Source organism: Haemaphysalis longicornis, unplaced genomic scaffold (assembly GCF_048455015.1).
Source record: "Haemaphysalis longicornis isolate Haplotype H1 unplaced genomic scaffold, Haemaphysalis longicornis Haplotype H1 scaffold_1, whole genome shotgun sequence".
In the NCBI taxonomy this organism is placed as follows: domain Eukaryota; kingdom Metazoa; phylum Arthropoda; class Arachnida; order Ixodida; family Ixodidae; genus Haemaphysalis; species Haemaphysalis longicornis.
The window spans coordinates 484493267-484513128 of record NW_027526203.1 but is presented as its reverse complement, the minus strand read 5'-3'; the positions used below and the strand labels follow the sequence as shown (position 1 = coordinate 484513128).

The window sequence follows — 19862 nt, the reverse complement described above, 5'->3', positions numbered from 1 at the left end:
ATTTTTAATATTGCATTTATTAATTTTTACACCGTGTTTTGAAAACATAATATTGTTACTTTGCTTTTTTATTTTTTTGTCGTTTTTGTCAGTCGTTTCGCCAGTTTCGCCAATCCTCCCTGTTCTGTGGTTTCGCGTATGCTCAGAGTTGCGTATGGTTGTTCGGTCGGTTCGGTCGTCGTTTTCAGCAGCGGCAGTGGCGGGTTAAACAACCGATGGCCAGCGATGCGAGATGGTGAGTACTTTCAGTGTGTTACGATTCAATGTTTTAAACCCCTCTACGATTCCTTCTTAGCTATCCTGCCCCGAGACTGTTGTCGCGAGGCCTTGCGTGATCATCGTAAATTTACCGCAGCTTATTATGACTGCTGGAACCCGTTGGCACTAGCTGTTGAATGTTTCGCAAGCAAGCTGGTTGATTGTTTGCGAAGGAAATGCAGCACACATTAGGTAGGCAGGAGGCCAGCGAGACGGACTAGACCACCAGCTGCCTGGGCATTTGATTACAGAAAAATGTTTGCACTAAGAAAACTGAAGAGCTGTCGCTATCGGTATTATTTACGTTAAAACAACATTCTCGCTACCATGGTTCTTTAATTTAAAGGTGCAAAGCTTGCTTTGTACCTTGTTCTCGACTCGGTTTCTTGTTGCTTTCTCACGCAGCTTCGTACCGCAGACCTGGAATCCGTGGGGACTTGTTGCGGCTGTGGCCTGGCAGATTTTTTCTTTCTAGCATGGCATATTGTCGCAACATCAGGTTGGTATGCATTCCTACGGCTGAAGTCCGTCTAGGGAATTGTCTCGCGACAAGTTTTGATTTGATTTGTGTCGTTCTTGATCTGTGTTCGAGTCTTCAATTGTGCGTACGAACCTTTTAGTTTGAGTATGTTTCTAGATTTCTAGAGTATGTTTCTAGATCTAGATTGAGTATGTTTCTAGATATGTTTCTAGTCGAGTAAGTTTCTAGATTTTTTTGTGTAGTTAGTGTGTCTGTTTTTGTTTTCTAATTGGTTCAGCAGGAGTGACCGTCTGACATAGAGCCAACAACCTTTTCAAAGGTTGTGTTTTTCTGTTTAATAAGCATGCTCATTCGTGTGCTAGCATGGCATGTAAACTTCTCTACATGCTGACCTGACTAGTGTCATTTCTTTGCCTACGCTTTGCGCTGTCTCCTTGCAGTGTTACAGTGGTGGCCGTGGATGCAGTCTGAGCACACATCACGACTAGCCAATTGTCACACCATTCTTGAATGTTATTCAGATCATGTTGGGGGGTTGAACCTCTCGAAGTAATGTCAGGACAACCGCAAGGGTGAGCCCTCGGCCCCCTGTTGTTTCTCATCTACACAAATGACCTGCCCCTAACCGTGTCCTGCAAAATCCGCGTGTTCGCCGACGATTGTGATTTACCATATGATACCTAATGCTTCCGATCAACTAACCCTACAACATGATCTGAATAACATTCAAAAATGGTGCAGCAATCGGCTTCTCAAACTTAACCACAACAAATGTGAAGTTGTCACATTCACTCGCCGCGAAAACCCTTTCCTATTCCCATACCAATTCACTAACGCCCCTCTAGAAATAGTACAGTGTTTCAAATATCTAGGTGTCACACTGTCTACCGATCTAACCCTGGATGTGCATGTTACAAATGTTATCCCATCCGCAAACAAATATTGGGCTTCGTGAAGCGTCACCTGCGTTGCGCACCACAACACGTAAAAACTGCTCGCATGCACATCCCTCATCAGGCCAAAACTGGAATAAGCGTCAGCTATATGGAGCCCGCTTCAAACTTACCTAATCAATGACCTCTGTCAGTTCAAAATTGCTCTGCCCGATTCATATATTCGTTATATTCTTATGACATAAGTTTCATCCTTGAAAGCCCAATCTGTATTACAGCCACTTTCCCTTCGACGCTCATAGCCACCCTTTCTCTGTTTCGTTCCTCAACCATCCGCCATACGACATGCATTTCGCACCACACCAGCCACCCCCTCCAAATTTTCCATTGCCGCGCTACAACTGCTGCCTTCTTTCCCCGTGCAGCGAAGGACTGGAAACACGCCCCAAACCACGTCGTCACAATCACCTGCCTGTTAACCTTGATTAAAAAAAATTCACAGCATATCCACGGGGTGAATGATGATGAGTGGGCGAAGCTCCTGAGGGGAAATCATCGGTAAAACCGTGACTCTTCAGTGAAAGTTCGCCCACTACATCTGTGTCCGAACGTAACGTCTAGAAAGTCTCGCTTAAACCGCGCGTCGGCACCTTGGGGCTGAGCTCGCCTGATGCGTTTTGCAGACGCCTCACGAGCTCTCACTGCATCGGGGTCTGCCTGCCGATACGTGCGCTTTCTTGCCGCTTCCTGTTCTCTGACGTTTTGGAGATCCTCTTTGCGCCGCAGCCGTGCCGCTTCGCGTACGGCAGGGTCCTCGCGCCGTTGCCGTGACGCTTGGGCCTCGCGTTCTCGAATGCTGGGATCTTGGCGGCGTCGTCGCGCAGCCAGACGACACGCTTCGGCCTCCCGCTCTCGTACGGCAGGATCTTGGCGGCGGCGTCGCGCAGCTTCACGGAGCGCTTCTGCCTCGCGGGCTCGCACATCTGCAGCCTTATCCATCGGGCGACTCCGAGCGCGCGCCAACAGCGAACGGATTTTATTACAACGCTCCCCGCCATCTAGTAAACAATCCGAGAACTAAACTAGAGGTAGCCACGCCATCTAGTAAACAATCCAAGGGCATCTTTTCATCATATACAAGTACCGCCATCTAGTAAACAATCCAAGAACTAAACTAGAGGTAGCCACGCCATCTAGTAAACAATCCAAGAACTAAACTAGAGGTGGCTACATACATACGTCAAGGATGGACAGACCCACGCCCTAAGGAGCTTCGCCCCTAAAATGTAACCAGTCATCCCTGTCAGTGAGCCCTTATGGCAATGTTCTTATACCCACTATAGTCGCCCCTTATGTGGCAATGTTTTTATACCTTGTATACCCGCCCCCTATGTAGCACATTTCCTTGATGTCCCGATTTCAACCCCTTATGTGGCAAATGTTCTTTATACCCTGTATATGCGCCCCTTCTGTAATACGCCCTCGTGGGGTCTTTAAGGAAATAAAATATCATATAACCGCTGCAGCATCCTCGGGATCGCAGTCACTCTGCTGCTGCCCCTGCTCCGTCACCCAAGAGTGTGTAGTAGCTGCTGTTCCACACGTTCAAGCACCATTTCACAACACAAAACCACGGCAAGCATATTTATTGGAGCCGATGGAAGAAAATAAATTGGGTGGTGTCATTTGTATTTCTGAAGCCTGTAAGTGAATGCTGAAGTTTTAGCCACAAAGTGTTTTTAGAGTGCGAAAATTGGAGAGTAGCTAATCCATTCCCTATTCCAGTAACGCATCCACATAACTGATTTATGCTTAACACAGCCAGCAGTTTCGCAAAATTTTCCTTGTAAATGAGCATTGACTGTTTCATCCAACATTCTTATTGCTTTTAATTTGTTTTTGTACAATGGCAAAAAAAAAATTCTAGTCATTCCTTTCCATTCCAGGCAATGAAGTGGGCTCTGAAAGCTTGCTCACTTGCAAAGGCGGAGCTTTAAAGCTGGTACATTAAATACAGAAGGATGGACAGTTGGTATTCATGCATTCTGGAAAACAATGCAGCTTTAAACTTGCACAGAGGAGGAGGAATAAACTTTTATTGAGCACAAGAGGATGTGTTCAGCTTCCTATGTCCAGGAGGCCGCGAGCCGGAGCCAAGTCCAGAGCTCATTCACTGCACCGGGACTTGCTGTCGCTCTGGTGCTGAAATGGTCAGTTCTGCCTCCCACTGCTCAGATTTGGGGGGTGGGGTTAGGGTGGTGAAGGAAAAAACACCACGATGGGCACTCAAAATACAATACTACTGCTCTTATCACTTGCATGAAATTGCCACACAATAAAGAATTTGGCTGTTCTTGCAAATTCATCACATCAGGGTTTGGATGTCGCAACCAGATGTCGGACACTTTGGGAAGTATTTGCATGGCGTTGTGCGTGGTAAGTAATGCACTGATACTGTATACATTGGAGATACCCTGACCAGTTCACAAGCTTAAACCAGAAAGCTAAGCTAAAGTATTTAAGGGACTTATTGCCAGAAAAGCAGAAATGGGAGAAACATTCAGCAGCAGGAAGTTTTCCAGCTGTAATTTTATATGTAGGGTTCTCCATGGTTTGCACAGTTGAGTGCAAAAAATGAACGTCTGTGAAAGGACGCGAGAAAACAACTGAATTTTAGTACACAGACACCCTCTTTAAGAATAGATAAAACTAAAAGGGAAGAACCAAAAAGGGGTAGTTGCAGGACACAAATTCCGCACGCTCAGACACGCTGTCAACCCCGTGCACCAGCAAACCCAAGAAATTGAATTTCTCTGGCCGACTGATGCAACGATGCCACACTGATACAGCTTTCTTGCGCACTCTGCCGCTTCTACTATCTCGTTTGATTTGAAGAGCACCTCGCGGCCAGCACTCTGGTGTATGGGCTCCTGCCTTTTGGCTGTCTCTGGCTCTCAGCTGTATGGAAGTTATGCCAAATAACGGACTGGAAGCACCATCTTTGCAATGCGCAGCTAAGTGTCCCTCGATGCTGCGGCGTACTATATTTGCATGTTCATGCAAACAAACGTTCAAGGCACTGTCCCGTTTGGCCTACATAAGACTTTCTACATTCCAGAGGTATTTTAGATGTGTTGACGTTTATCGCCTTCCTTTGAAATGTGGTAAGCCTTATGTAGGCCAAACGGGGTACTAGTACCTTGGCAAATAATGTACACCACAGCATTGAGGGACACTTAGCTGCCCACTGCAAAGATTGTGCTGGCAGTTTTGACAAAGGTGACAAATGACAAGTTTTTGACAAATGTGAGATGCTCTTCAAATTGAGGGACAGGTGCACGAGGGAGATAGTAGAAGCACCAAATATTTATGCGAGAGAGCTGTATGGGACAGGTGCACGAGGGAGACAGTAGAAGCAGCAAATGTATTGGCGTGCAATCCTTGCACCTATCAGCCAGAGAAATTGTATTTCTTGAGTTTGCTGGCACACGGGTTTACAGGTGTGTCTGAGCATGCGGAATTCATCACACGTGACCACACCTCCTTTGTTATTTTTCTTTCTGTAGCTTTATTTGTTCGAGAACAAGGAACCTTTGTCCTTGTTCAATTAAGGAACAAATATTGCGATAATGTGATTTTAAATACCGACAGCTCATCAATTTTCGTAATGCGAATAATTTGCTGTAATTAAAGGCGGTGATGGTGGCTGTGCCCTTTGAAACGGGCTGTCGCTGCTCAAACGCGCAACCAAGCCAAAAAAAGGAAAAAAATACAAAGAAAAAATAATTAAAAACTCCCAAGCATTTCCCCGAGGGTGAACATGGTTAAGTGCGAATGCACGGGGTGATGCTATGAGGGGGAGTAAAGTTAAAATCCGTTGGCATTCGCCCGTGAGCGCGCGCGAGCCGACCCACGGAGGTCTGGCAGTTTATCGCTGCATATATAGGGGGGTACGCCGCGCCGAGCGCGCCGAGCCAGGTGGCTGAGAGAGGAGGCGAGCGCAAGGGGAGAGGGACAGCGGCGCACGGCAGCTGCAGCCGAGCGAGGGGGAGAGGAGAGAGTGTGACGTCACGGTGGAGAGAGAGGCGCGCGGCAGCTGCTGGGGAGAGGAGGCGCGCTGTGACGTCATACCATGACGTCACGGCGCGAGGAGCGGTGCGGGGAGCGGCGCGCACCCGCGCAGCCACGGCGAGGAGGTGGAGCGAGCGCGGTCACGTGGTGAAGTGACGTCACCGCGCCGTTGCTACCGACGCTCCTCTCCGCTCCACGCCGTTGCTAGGGAGAGGAGGACTGCGGACGCCGCCGCCGCCGCCGGCGGTGGAAGGTTTGGGGTCGCTTATAAAGTGCATTCGCACTTAAAAGTCACTTCTTGCGTTGCTCCAAAGAGCAGCGCCCCTGTAGTCCCTCTCACAGCCTTCGCCCTAGCGCACAGCTTTGCCACCAAAACTCCAGCCGCCTCTTCGTCACTTCAATGACCTCACGCTCTATGCCGCTGCCAATCCGGAAACCCAGGGCGGTGGGCAGCGACATCGTCCGGGCAGGGGGGGGATATGTTGGGGCACCCGACGATCATGTGCTCCAGAGTCTCGTCACACTCCCCACAGAGGGCACAGGAAGTCTGTAGCTCACTTGTGAAGCGCACCCTCCACACCCGTGTGTGCAGCACGCCTCCTCGAGCCTCGGCCAACAAGCCGCTGCCCCACGAGTTGTCGTAAAGGCCCCCTCGGCGGATCTCCCTCTTCTCTTGAACGTACATCGTCAGCACCGACTTCCGCTTCGCTGCCTCGTACCACTCCGCTGCCTCCACCTCTTGCACGCGGAGTCGTCGGGCATGGGCAGTCAGGCACTCGTCTGTCGCTGCGAGCGAAAAGGCTGGCAGGCCATACCTGCGGCGAAGTGCGGCCGACCGCTTCACCCACCTGGTGGCACAACTGGTGTAGACGACATGCACCAAGGTTTGGCGGGCAATATTCGTGTCTGGGAGGCAGAGCAGTCTGTCCTAGCTGATAGTGGCTCTTCGCCACTGCCTCCCGTGCCACGAAACTCGACCAACCGAGTTCGCCTTGAATGGTCTCCAACGGGATCTGCTTCCCCGCCCCAAGGGCCAGCTGGCCAACACCTCTCTGGCACCTTTCCAAGAATTCTCTTACGCCCGCCGAGAGGCAGAGGACCGAATTGGCATAGGTGAGTCCAGGCACTGCCACCATCTTCCACAAGGCCCTCATCACCTCATAGCAGTTGAAGGACCAAAGCGACTGGCGGCCCAACATGCCCTTGCTCCGAGCCGCCTTCACTCATACTGCCTTTTCGGGAGTAGCCATGTAGTCGCACCCACGTCCAGGTACTTCACTTTGTCCGTTAGATTGATCGTGCCCCTCTGAACATTCCACGACGCCTCCGGGTGTTCGGCACCCCATGCCATAACCATGGACTTCGTTTGGTTAAACTGCAGGCCTATCCGATGCATTTCTGTGCTGCAAATCTCCAGAAGCTTCTGCAGCTCCTCCGGGGTGTCACCCTCCCTGTAGTGCTCCAGGGAGAAATCAACCCCCAATGCCTCCAAGCGCTGAGTCACGCCTGTCACGTACACCATGAACAACAGTGGTGACAGGGGACAACCCTGCCGAAGTCCCCGTCGCACTGGCACTGGTGCTGTTGTACACTTCTGCCACTCCACCTCTGCAGTCATGTCCGCATACAGTGCCTGCAAAAGCTCACAGTTTGCGTCCCCAAGACCCAGTTCACGCAGGATGGACCAGAGAATTCCCTGATCAATGCAGTCGTAGGCCTTGGAGATGTCTAGAAAAGCCACATACAGCGGTCTCCGAGTCTGTTGGGCGATCTCGACACATTGGGTGAGTACAAACAAGTTGTCTTCGATACCCCTTCCAGACCGGAAACCCGTCTGCAGCTCTCCCAGCACACCCTTGCTTTCAGCCCAGCTCTGGAGGCGCTCCCTAACAACCTGCACGCAGACTCGGTACAGCATTGGTGTCACTGCTATGGGCCTGTAGTTTGCCGGGTCCCGCCTATCACCTGACCCCTTGTACAAAGGCGACACCTTGTTGCGTCTCCAGGCCACTGGAATCAGTGCCTCCACCAGCACCTGCGCAATGAGGTCCACCATCTTTTCACGCATCTCTGGGCCAAGTAGCTTGATCAGACTCGTGGGAATGTTGTCCAAGCCACATGCTGTCCCTGCATCCATTCTCTTGACCGCTCGCTGCAGCTCCCCACTAGATGGCACCTGGCACAACTCTGCATCTGGGACCTCCTCCCCTGTATTAAGCAGGAACGTGTGGCTCATGTGCTCGGCTGCCAACACACCATCAGCGGGCCGCTGCAGTTTTAGTAGCCACTTTTCCGGGATTGGCAGGCAGTTCACCCCATCCACGGCCTCTTCCTCTGTCGATCGGCGCAGTTTGCCTTGGCGCGGCCTGCCCGAACTTGCCGCAACCCTCCTCCAGAAGCGCTGCGGTGCCTGCTGTCCAGATGCCTTGAGGTCGTCCAACACCCTTCTGTTAACTCGGTGGATTGATTGCTGGACGAGTGCAGCTGCCTCCTTCTTGCACTGCAGGAAAATCTCCCACGCGTGGTTTATGGCTGCTGAGTCACCGCCTCGACGAGCATGCCGGTGGGCTCGGCTAGCCTCCTTCCGCCGCTGGATTGCCGCTGCAGCATCCCTGTTCCACCATGCCTTTGCTCGGCGGCGTCGTGTGTTGCGACTCACATGCGCCGCAAGCACCATAGCCACCTGTGTCTCAAGCTCCTCATAAGAGGACACGACATGCACCCGTCTCTCCAGCTCATCGGCCATGTTTTGCAGCTCGTGCTCATTTGGCCGTGGCACTCGTGGGGACTCTGGCTGCTGGGCTTTTCGTTGCTGCCCAACCCGAAAAGTGAGCAGTAGGCGGTTGTGGTCACTACCAAGGCTCTCTGTTCCATCCTCATCTATAACCATAGACTCCAGCCTTTGGTAAAGCCTCTCTGAGAGCAGACAGTAGTCGATACACGATTGCCTGTCCCTCATCGACCACGTGACGCAGCCCAGGCACTTCCCAGTGAGGTTGGCAATGGTCAACTTCTCTTGGCTGGCAAGGCCCAAAAGCAGCCTCCCGTTTGCATCCGTGCGACCATCCAGGTCCTCCAGGTGCCCGTTAAAGTAGCCGACTAAGAGCACCTCATGCTGCTGCCTAAGGGCCTGGAGATCCTCCCTGATGCAGGTGCATATTTGTGCATTTTCAGCCTCATGCCCACCTGTCCGCCTAGTGCGACCTTGCTCCCTGGTCACCCGGTCACCCACATGTGCTCCTGACACTGCATACGCACCCGAGTCCACTCCTGGCTGCCTGTCCACAGGCATCCCAGGCCACCCCCTTGCCTTTCATTGTCGTGCCTATTGCAGCCCTCCCAGAAAATGCCCGTCTCACAGGGGGGGGGGTCTCTTCATTTCGTAAATGGGTCTCAGCAACTGCAAAGAGCGAGATCTCCTGCTCTTGAGGCTGATTGCTGAGCTCACCCCACTTCTGTTCCCTACGTGCCCCTTGCAGGTTCAGGAAACCAACCTTCACAACTGCACTCCTGCACCGCTTTCTGTGCCGCCTTCTCTGCTGTCTAGGTTTCTGCTTGTGCACCCCCTCCAAGTCCCCGGTTTGCAGGTTGGTGCTTCCCTGCAAAACACCATTGTCCCCCACAAAGTGGTGCCCTTGGTGCCACAATGGGTTGTGGGGTGCACTCGCGGGTCGAGGCGTCTCTGGCCCCGGTGCTGTCCCCTGCTTGGTGTCCTTGCCAGCTGCAACACCGCTTGCCGAAGTGCCTCTACCACAGCTGACTGGTGCAGTTGCATCTCCTGTCTGTGCGGTGTCCGGCTTCCGGGGCATAGGCTTAAAAAAGCGCACATTCTCCTTCCCATGCATACACCAAGCTCTTCGGCTATGTCAGCATGGTACGGTGCACCTTGCTGTCTCTCCTGCAGTGCCCTGCCCATGTTGACAAACTCCACCTGGGCACCCATCTCCTCGCACGGCTGCTGCATTTCAGTGTTCCACTGACCGCACCTCTGTCTGAGCACCTCATCCTCAGGCCCAGCAGTGGGGACTGCATAGATGACAAAATGATGCCTCTTAGCCCTGCTCCTCCATGATCCTCCATGATGTCAGCTGACTTCGAAGAGTCTGGACCAGCGCTCCTGGTTCCACCTGTGCAAGGTCATTCTGCCCTGCGTGGATGACCACCATAGCCTCGGGTACCTCCCCAAATGTCGGCCGCTTCATCCACAGCGTTGACCACCTCTTGGAGTGTGGCAGCTTCCCTAGTACGGAACTGCACATGCCTGTTCCACTGAGCCGTGCGCAGTGCTGCGTGCTTCATACGGAAGGCGTTTCCGTCACCATACACAAAAACGTGCCGCTGTCCACCTGCTGCTGGCTCAACCTTGGGGGGTTGTGTGCCTGTCTCCTGCAGATTTGTTTTGTCAGCTGTCTTGTCCTCGCACGGGGGGGATGGTTCTTTTGGTCTGCGCTTTGAGAACGAACCCTTAGAAGAGCGGGGTCGTGGATTGACTCCTCCTTTTGTAGCTCCATCGCCCCTGTTGCTGCCTCCGTCACCGTCTGCAGTCGCTTCCTCTACTGGACCCCTTGACACTTGTTGCAAGCCTGCACCTGTCGTGCAGTGGCCCGTTTCTTCCGTGCCGTCCCTCTGACTCTGCTCTCCAGCCCCACTGGGAAGCCCCTCCACACTAACTGAAACCATCTGGTTGCTTGAATCAGGTATCGCAGGCCCATCCTCGGCGACCTGTGCGAACTTCTGTGCCACCGCACTCTTCACAGCTACGATTTCCTCTTCTAGTGCAGCCCGCACCCGTCTTTCTTCCAGCAAGCTTGTCTCCAGGGCTTTCCTTGCAGTTTCCATGGCAGCAAGTTCGCTCTCCAGCCATGCTGTGACATTCGCCACCGCCAGCTTCCACCCTTCTGCTTCCTGTTTCAACTTCTGCTCGAAGTCAGCTCGCAGAACTCCCACTATCTCGCACTGTCAGCACGTGAAAGCGGATGCTGCTTCGGCCTCTGCGATCGACTCGAAAGGGGTACTTCCCAAATCGGACCACTCACTGCAAACAGCACACACAACCCACTTCGTCGTGCCGTCGTCGTCACCTCCGTCGTCCGCGTGGACTCTCGGTGACGGTTGAGGTTCCCGGTGTCCCTGCTTCATCCTCCCCATAACAGAGCTGTCACGCCTGGAAAATATCCTGAGAGCATGGCGCTGTCATGCACAAGCACGACAGCGATCGCGGGTGTCCCCGAAAACAAAAGGCGCCGCTCCGGTTCTCTTTGTCCCCGCAGTAATCGTACTCTAACACCTCGCGTAGAAAGAAACGCCGCACCTCATAACCCAGAATTCCGGCCAGCCAGCCTTGCGCATACTCCTTCTATCTTTCTCTCCCTCTTTCTCTGTCCCCATTTGTTCTCACCTATCTCCCTTCATTCCCCCTCTCCCCTTCCCCCGGACTGGGTTGTAGCTGGTGAACTCCCAAACGAGTTTAAAATATCCCCATTCCGCTTCTCTTCCACTTTCTATTTCAATAAATCACTCACTCACTCACTCGACGCTCTGCAAATCCATTTACGGCTCTTTGGAACCATCCTAACTTCTTTCTGTTAGCGAATTACCCAAGATGTTGTCCCCTGCACGTGTATAAATAAAGTAGCTTTGAGGCTTGAGCCAGATCTAACCATTCGCATTCGGAGACCCTTGTGCGCGCTCTTTCGCCACCTCCACAGTTACGCCAAGTGGGAATCTCGTAAATGTAGATGCCGAATCAAAAATTCACTTTCAGTCAATAGGCTAAAAGTGGGGTACTATGCGTGACTAATTTTCGTGAATTCCAGGATTTGAAAAATTCGCTAATTGAGGGGAGCACGACACTTATTTTTAATAAAATCAGGCTACAAATCAGTAACTGCGCTTGCATTCTTCATTGCACAGTTTTTTTGGGGGGCGAAGCAACTTAGAGGCTCAGGCTGTCGGCGTCTCATGTATTCACGGTACTAATACACCAAGACACTCGTTTTCCAATGCCTCGCGCTAGAACGTAACGCGTACTAAAAGAACATACCGGGACACTCGTTTTGCAACACCTCGCACTAGAATGTTTCATCTCCGTGCGCAAGAACGCGAACTAAAAGGACACCCAGACACCCGTTTTCCAACGCCTTGCGCTGGGACGTTTCGTGCTTCAAAGACACGAGACTGTTACAGCAAAGCTGTATACATATACCTGAACTCGGCACGATCTACTACTTGGAAGCGCAGGAGCCCAGGAGCATTAGGATGAGGGATAAACCCAAGAAATACGTTATGCATACGGACGGATTGGCTACACGACTGCTGATCGTATATAATAAATGTACATATGTATATAGTTGCAACAAAATCGTCTACTGTCTCTCATTGCCCATTAGCAGCGCTTATGCTGTGAAAAACACCGGCGCGCTTTGCATGCTTCACCCCTCCAGAGGTTTCACGTTAGTGGAGATGGCCCATGTTTTTTTCGTTTGTTTGATCGCCCACACACTAGAAGTAAATTGCGAGATGCACGCGAGGAAAGCAAAAAGGAAGAATATTTCTGTTATGGTCTATCACTGCAATATTTACGGCTGTTGAAACCAAGGAAGAAAGCTCGTGAGGTTTACTGTTTATTTTTACTCTGATGGCCATATGCCTTGTTTTATTCCCCCCCCCCCCCCCTCCCATCGTTCTGCCCAAAGCATTTAGAAACGGGATTTTGCTGGTAAAACATTTCACTCAAGCTGTCCTTTTTCTTGAGCTAGCTTACTGGCTGGCTACATGCTGACCACCTTCAACAACGTTCAGGGATAACCTGGTAATTTTGACTTGGAAGGAATGCTCCATCTGGAGCCACGGGGCTCTTTTTGAACATGATCTCACTCTCTCAACTTTTCATGAAATACTGGCTCCTGCAGCGGCAGCAAAATGGCTACCGTATTTTCCAGTCTATAAGTCGCACTTTTGATAAGTCGCACCCCCCTCTAAACGGCAGTTATTCCCCCCCCCCCCCCCCCCCCAAAAAAAAAACGTATACAAGTCGCACCAGTGTAGAAGTGTGTACAAAACGCACTTGTTAATCAGGTAAACCCGTAGAGGATCAGTTCGTTAGAAAGTTCAGCGAAAGTACATAGCGGCGGCAGCCGCCGCCTCTGAACGCATCCCCCGGTAAGCAGTGCTGGACATGTGCATATACTGTCCAAAGTCTAGACAGAACTAACTTCTCAAAAATGGTTTATTGATACACACAGATGGCATGTACTTACAGATGGCGTTTAGGCAATACCATCGAAGCCTTCTTCCTCTGACTTGCTAACAGATAATTCATTCATTTAAACCACAGAGCTGTGTCTCTTAACGTGGGCTGACATCACGCAGCGCACAGGCACCTTTTCGAGCACGGACCACGTGCAGCCGCCGCGTACCAAATTAATTCCATACATAAGTCGCACCGGTAGATAAGCTGCACCAACGTAAATTTCAGAAAAAAACTGTGACTTATACACCGGAAAATACGGTATGCTTGTTGCTGTGGTTTCATCGTTCGGCTTCACTTGCGAAATTCAGTGGCCGCAAATTGGCTCCGTAGCCCGATTCGAGGAAAATTCGGGCTGGGACAGGGTGGTCGATATATGGCATTACCGTCGCTTCGAACAGTGCCGCCCGTGGCGAACTGCTTGTCAGTGGAATGCCAGTGGCAGTCAGTGCAGTGTAGTTGTGCATGGCTGTCTGTCGTTCTGCTGCAGCGTGGCTTGCAAAGCGTAGATAACCACAAGGACTTTTTTCAGATCGGTAAATCTTGAAAGTGGAGGCGACCTTTACAAGGCATGCCATGTGAGTGATTTACGCCCATACTCAGTAATTACAAATAGCAGACGATGCTCAATGCGCCAAGCTGGAAGTCAAGCTGGAAGTGCAAGTCCATGCCTTTGTACAAATTTTTCATGCCTGCATGCGGTTTGGCGTATCGCAGAATATAGGTATTGCAGCTAAGTGCTCCTACAAGGCCGGTGTGTGCAGCCAATCTGGGAATGCTGCGGTGCTGGCCTTTGGCAGTTGATGACGAAACGGCATCGTGCACAAGCGAAAGACCAAGTTGGGGTGCCTTCTAAGATTTACCCCAAAACAGAAATTGTGATGGACAACGCTTTGTAACTTCCTTAACTATGGCAGAAACGTGTGTAATTTCACAGAAATACGCTTACTAGAGTCATTGGGAATCGTTCGCAGATTAATTACCGCATGATAGTAGAACGCTATTGCTTGTCGTGGAAAAGCATTGGTTTACAAGACTTGCAATAGTTGCTGGCTAGTTGGTTAATGATTTTTCGAAAAACAATTCCTGCATGGCTGAAGGACGAGAGACAGGAGTGTGCCGAAAACCTGCCCTCAGTTTCCCAACTGAATGCTGCAGGCGAGTTTTACAAGCTGCCACCTACGCTTGAAAAATCATGCACTCCTTTGTCTAACGACGATGATGGTTGATCACAAAGCTTTCTCGTGTGGGTTTCCTTGGTTGCCTTCTGGACTTAAACTTTGACTAGTTGAGCTTTTAATTTGACCAGCACACAGTTTGGTCTTCTGATCGCAGCGTCTTTCACTTTGACCCTCTCTCATTCCACTTCGCACGAAGAAAGCTTCACGTTCAACCATCGTCGTCGTTAGACGGAGGGCTGAGTGATCTTGCTGTTTAATTTTGCACGTCCATGCACCCCTCTCCAATTCCTAACTGCTTCCAGCATGTCGGAAATGTGTCTGTGCTGGAGTACTTGGCAGCTGATGCACCCCTATTTGAGGCAACTAGTAGTTGGGCGTTTATGGTTTCTTCACAAGGCATTACACGATTTTTTTAGGTACTCGGCAAAGCATGCTTAAGCATTAAAAACACAGACTGATATTAACACTGCTGCATTTTTTGACTATCGGTGCCAGCCTTTATACTACGCAGGTGGCAAAATGGGAGGGGGAGGGGGGAGGGTTTGTAGCTTGGGCTGTTGGGCGGTTGAATAACTTTGGCTCTTGATAAAATGACCACTACAAATGTGGGAGTTTCACTTCGGCTGTCAGGCTCCCATGCTGCTACCGTCACTCACGAAAACCAAAGGCACAAAGATCGCGGTTACAGAAAGTGTAAATGGCCACGAGGTAATCGATTGCGTACGTAAGTGCCTTTCTCTTCGAAGCACACATATCGAGGTCTCCCACCGTTAAGGCTGTCGTGCAAACCGTAGTCATTGAAACTAGTGATTATGTAAAGTGATAGAAATGGTAGAATACTAATTATATAGTTTTATTCCTACTCAGATTGCGCAGAGCACTGCAAAAAGCACTCATATCGATGTAGGCCACTACCAACCTTAGAAGCATCCAATAAGCTTAGTAGCCGTTAGTGCATTTAAGAAGAAATTAATGCTAATAATTGTAGTTTTCATACTCAGAGCGGGTGGAGCGAAGCGTATACTATCACTGCGAAAAGCGCTCATGTCATTCTAGCCCACACCCAACTTTAGAAGAGTCCGACAAGTTTGCGTAGCCTTTATTGCACCTAAGAACCCAACACAGCTGTCTATGCTTCGCTTCACCACACATATCCGCTTACACCACCAAAACATTCAAAGCACCGAAGCAAACACGGCAAGAACAATGGAAGGCTGCGTAGTCCAATGCACCGGCTCATTCCACTAACGAGGGGAGCGCCGTGTGGTGGCGCCACCCGTCCAGCTGCCTGGTCCATTGTACCTTCAATCCGCCTCTTTCATTGCGGTGTGCTGCCACCTAGCGTGCCTAGCGGAAGTTGAAGCGGCAGGGTTTGCCGGCGTTTTCTCCGGCTGCGTTCTCGTTGTATGCACGGCAATCCCACATTACGGCGAGGAGCAGCCGAAGTTCTTCTTCTGTGTTGGTGTTATAACCCCTTAAGATGACAGCCCCTGGTCATCACATAATACCAGGCGGCTTATTATCACTGAATGAGGGCTGGCAGAGAAATCTCGGAGTCGGACAGATCCGTGTGCCGTCCGAGCAGCACAGCGAGCAGTACTTGGAGTCGTCTGGCATGAGCTGCGATCGCCAGCTCAACAAAGGCCGGCAGTTCGCACACGGCCTTTGTCGTGGATAGTCGTAAACTGCTCAAAAAACCTCGATGTGCACCCGCAGAGGTCACTCCGACACTCCGATTGCTCGCAGCGCCCTCTGCGCAGAGCTGTGCGTGCATCAGCAGTGCGGACACGCCTTCCCACAGATAAGGTGTGGGGACGGCAGACTAGCAAATCTTTCTAGTTTTGTCATGTATCGGGAAAACATTTTCGCCACCGTTTGGAACTCTCACGCCATAATGTCACATGACAGCCCTTAATGACATCACAGACTGCCTGCATTTGAACGAGAGTTCTCTTCAGTCGTAGAGCTGCCTTTGCCTTGGCTTTTTTGCACTGTACCATTGTGCAAAGAATTCAGCCTCGTTTGATTGCTAAAATAGAAAACATTTTTTGCACGCATTTAAACAATACTGAAATAAACTGACCCATGATTTCAAGTTATGTTATGGTAGTTCATTTAGTATTTTGGAACATCACTTATTTCTTAACCTCTTCTGTATGGTATTCACATTCTGCCAATCTTGTCTCCTCACTTGAAGCTACCCAAAATCGGGCCACTCATTTCATTCTTTCTGATTATTCCCGGTCATCCAGTGTCACTAACACGAAACAAATAGTACAACTGCCTGATCTTGCAACCCGTCGTATGATATCCCGCCTATGTGTTTTCCATAAAATATTTTACACCAATCAGACGTTAAAGCAATCCCTTTTTTCAGTTCCCCCATACGTGTCATCACGCATTGATCATCCGTTAAAAGTTGGTGTGCCAAACTCCCGAACAAACCTCTACCTGAACTCGTTTGTTCCAATGACCAGCTTGCAGTGGAATCACCTTCCAGCCTCCGTCGTCTCCATCAGTGACGCTGCGCACTTCAAATCCACAGTCAGCAATCACTTTCTGTAACCACCCTGCTGTTTTCTGTTCTCTTGTTATTCGATGTTGTACCCCTCCTCTCTGTAACGCCTCACGGCATTTGAGAGTAAATAAATGAAATGAAATGAAACATAAAGGGCGCAGTGATGCCCAGCCCATCATTACTGTTTCAAGCTTTGATAAAATCATTAGTCATCCCCAGTAGCAGGCATGTTGTGCTTTAACTTCTGAGAGTAAAAAAAGAAATACAGACTTGGTACTCCATAAAGAAAAGGAACAGTTGTAGTACCCACTCTTCCTTAATTAAATTTAATAAAGGAAGTTAAAATTACTTAGCAAAGCACAATTGAAGACTCTGAAAGAAAAACTACTCTCTCAAGCACCAAAAGTACATTTTCTTTTTGTAGTACGTAAGCTTGTCCTGTCGTGTAACTTCAGTAGCCCGAGTTCTCCCTGAAATGGGTTCTACCTATTTTAAAATGCACTTGTTTGTATTTTGGTCAAGCAAAATTTAGCTTACATTAGTAAAAAAAATTTCATCAAGTTAGGGAATTCAAAGAGAGTCATTTGATGGACACCTGGTTCTACACCCCCACGGCAAAAACTTTATATGATGCAAGTGTTTGTATTACAGAGAATTCTTTGAAAATTTTTTTCATTACTTGTGGGTAAATAGAACTTTTACCAGTACTAATAGTTAAACTCACAAACATTTGAGAGGGATCCTCGAAGGTCGAATAAGCTTCTGCAAAAGAAGAAGTGGCAAGCGCCTGAAATGCAACCTGATGATGTAAGCTAAACAGTCTGACCAATATGTTGGTATAGTGGCTGCCCTCGATAGGTAGTGGCTGCAGGTTCAAACTCAGTGACCACTTAAAAAAAGCTTAATTTCAATGTAATTGAGGGGGACACCAAGTTACGCTTCTGAAAAGGCGGACGGACATAGAAATGATAGAGCAGAGTCATGACTGAAATCACAGTTAGGGCGCTGAAACGCGGTAAGTTTAGCGTCACCAGTAGTCTGTAGTTTCGACAACTATTTTCTTGATTTCATCATTATCATCAACAGCCCACTTAGGTCCACTGCAGGACGAAGGCATCTCCCACTAACTTCCAGCCGCTCCTGTCCTGCACAGCTCGAGTCCAATTTTTTGCCCCCCCAATTTCCTTATTTTGTCCCTCCATCGAGTTAGTGGCCTTCCCCTTCTTCAAGACAAGTCTCTCAGTATCCACTCTGTTACTCGGGTGGTCCATTGGTTGTCACTTCGCCCCACTGCATGGCCAGCCCAAGTCCATTGCTTTCTCTTTATTTGAACTGTGATGTCTTCTGCTCTGGTTTGTTCGCTGATACAGGAAGCTCGTTTCCTGTCCCTGAGTGGTACTCCTATCATGCTTCATTCCATGGCCCTTTAAGCCGAACTAAGTTTGTTTTCCAGTTGTTTGGTAAGGCGCCAAGTTTCTGCTCCATTTGTCATCACCGGCAGGATGCACTGGTTGTATATTCTTTTTTTGAGGGATAGAGGTAGCTTACATCTCATTATTTGGGAGTATTTGCCGAGTGTTTTATTTAGGTTAGTAATAAGTGTTTAAGCATTTTAATTGAACAGCTCTGCCAGTTAGGCATTATATTAAGTTAGGTTACGGTAAGTTGGTCAGGTCAGTTTACGTTAGGTTAGGTTACGTTAAAAAAAAATTACACCATCTTCCTGTGGGTAACCCTGAGGAGATGCGAAGCATCGTGGGGGTTCTGTGTGGTTTCCATGGTGTTGTTTCGGGATCCGCTGCTCGGCACCGACGTTTCGATTCGGCTTCGCGTTGACGCACAGCTTCGGGATCCGCTGCTCGGCGCCGACGTTCGAGGTGGCTTCTCGTGGACAGAGTTCGAGATCTTCAGGTCGGCGCTGACGTTGTCATTCAACCTTGTGCACCTTTGCTGCAGAATCCGTAGTTTTCTGACGACACTTGCACGCTTCGGCTTCGCGAGCACGGAGTTCGGGATCTGCTCGACACTGACGCTTACATTCAGCTTCATGCGCCCTCCTCTTCGCAGCCTTGTGTTCTTCTTCTACGTTAGGGCTAACGGTGACGTGAGCATTAGGGGTGATGCTGTTGCTTGTACTTGCGTCACCCCCCATGATGATGGGACTGTTGGTTCCGGACAAACTCATCATGGCGATCTCTCCAAGAAGACTGAACGGCGCGTGCAGAGTGCACCCGCTTTATTCGCTGGCGAGGGGGGAGAGAATGAGAAAGGGCGTGTGCAGCGCGCACCTGCTTATCGCTGGCGAGGGAGAGTGAGAGAGGAGGAGAGGCACTGCGGGTGGGGCACGCAGGAGTGACATACCCCCGAGCAAGAGATGCTCTGAATCTAAAAAGCCTCATGTTTCTAGATTAGTCAATCCAAAAATGGTTGGGAGTAGACAGACACGCATTACACAAGATAATTCAACCAGACGTCACTTTAGTGGCGTGCTTATAGTAATGTTGGACAGTACCGGTGACACAACATGACAAGAAACAAGTGCGACATCCAATCCGACAAACTAATAGCTCATACCCTACACAACAGAGCTGGGTTGAAGAAGATTAGGTAAAGGATGCATTTGGCATCACAGAAGCAGCAAGATGGACTCCTTGTTGCACGGTGCTTAAAACTACTTAAAATGGCCCATGTCAACTGAAGGATCACGGTGGGTTAGGCAGGAGCCTCAACGGCCGCTGGAGGCATACAGGCAGTGCACTGGGCAAGGCAAGGAGGCAGCCTCTCGGGCAGTCTGGAGTGAGGGCGATGTCGGGATAGGCACCCACACAGTTGGCAGTAGTAGTACCACAATGTGGCCACTCTCGAGGACTGCAGTCCTAGGACTAGGGTCGCTCGGAGCTAAATTTGTGGCAGCATGGGGCCCACCCTAAGATGCCTAGGTGTAAGGGGGGCCCACTCGGGAATGTGCGGACAATAGGGTAGGGGCCGCCATATTGGATGTCAGCTTGTTATAAATGTGTGCGGGTAGGGAGTCATGGCGAAGCCTCGCAAGACTTGTTGACTATCTCTGCCAATGGCAATGTGGTTGGTGGAGTGGGATTGCAGCAGGATTGATTCGATGACAGCTCATGCCTCAGTGGGTGGAGTGCACAGTACATGGTGATAGTGGCAGAATGTCTCTCTAAGAGGATCTACGAAAATGGTGAAACGA

At 50.0% G+C, this 19862-nt stretch overlaps 1 long non-coding RNA gene across 1 annotated transcript; it reads left to right on the top strand.

The window, feature by feature from the left end:
- The first annotated feature begins 87 nt into the window (after nt 1-87).
- Nucleotides 88-16758, top strand: LOC144156359 (uncharacterized). The gene is made up of 5 exons (XR_013319753.1): nt 88-235; nt 664-757; nt 3579-3842; nt 13485-13530; nt 16511-16758. It is a non-coding gene; the product is annotated as an uncharacterized LOC144156359 (long non-coding RNA).
- The last annotated feature ends 3104 nt before the right edge of the window (nt 16759-19862 follow it).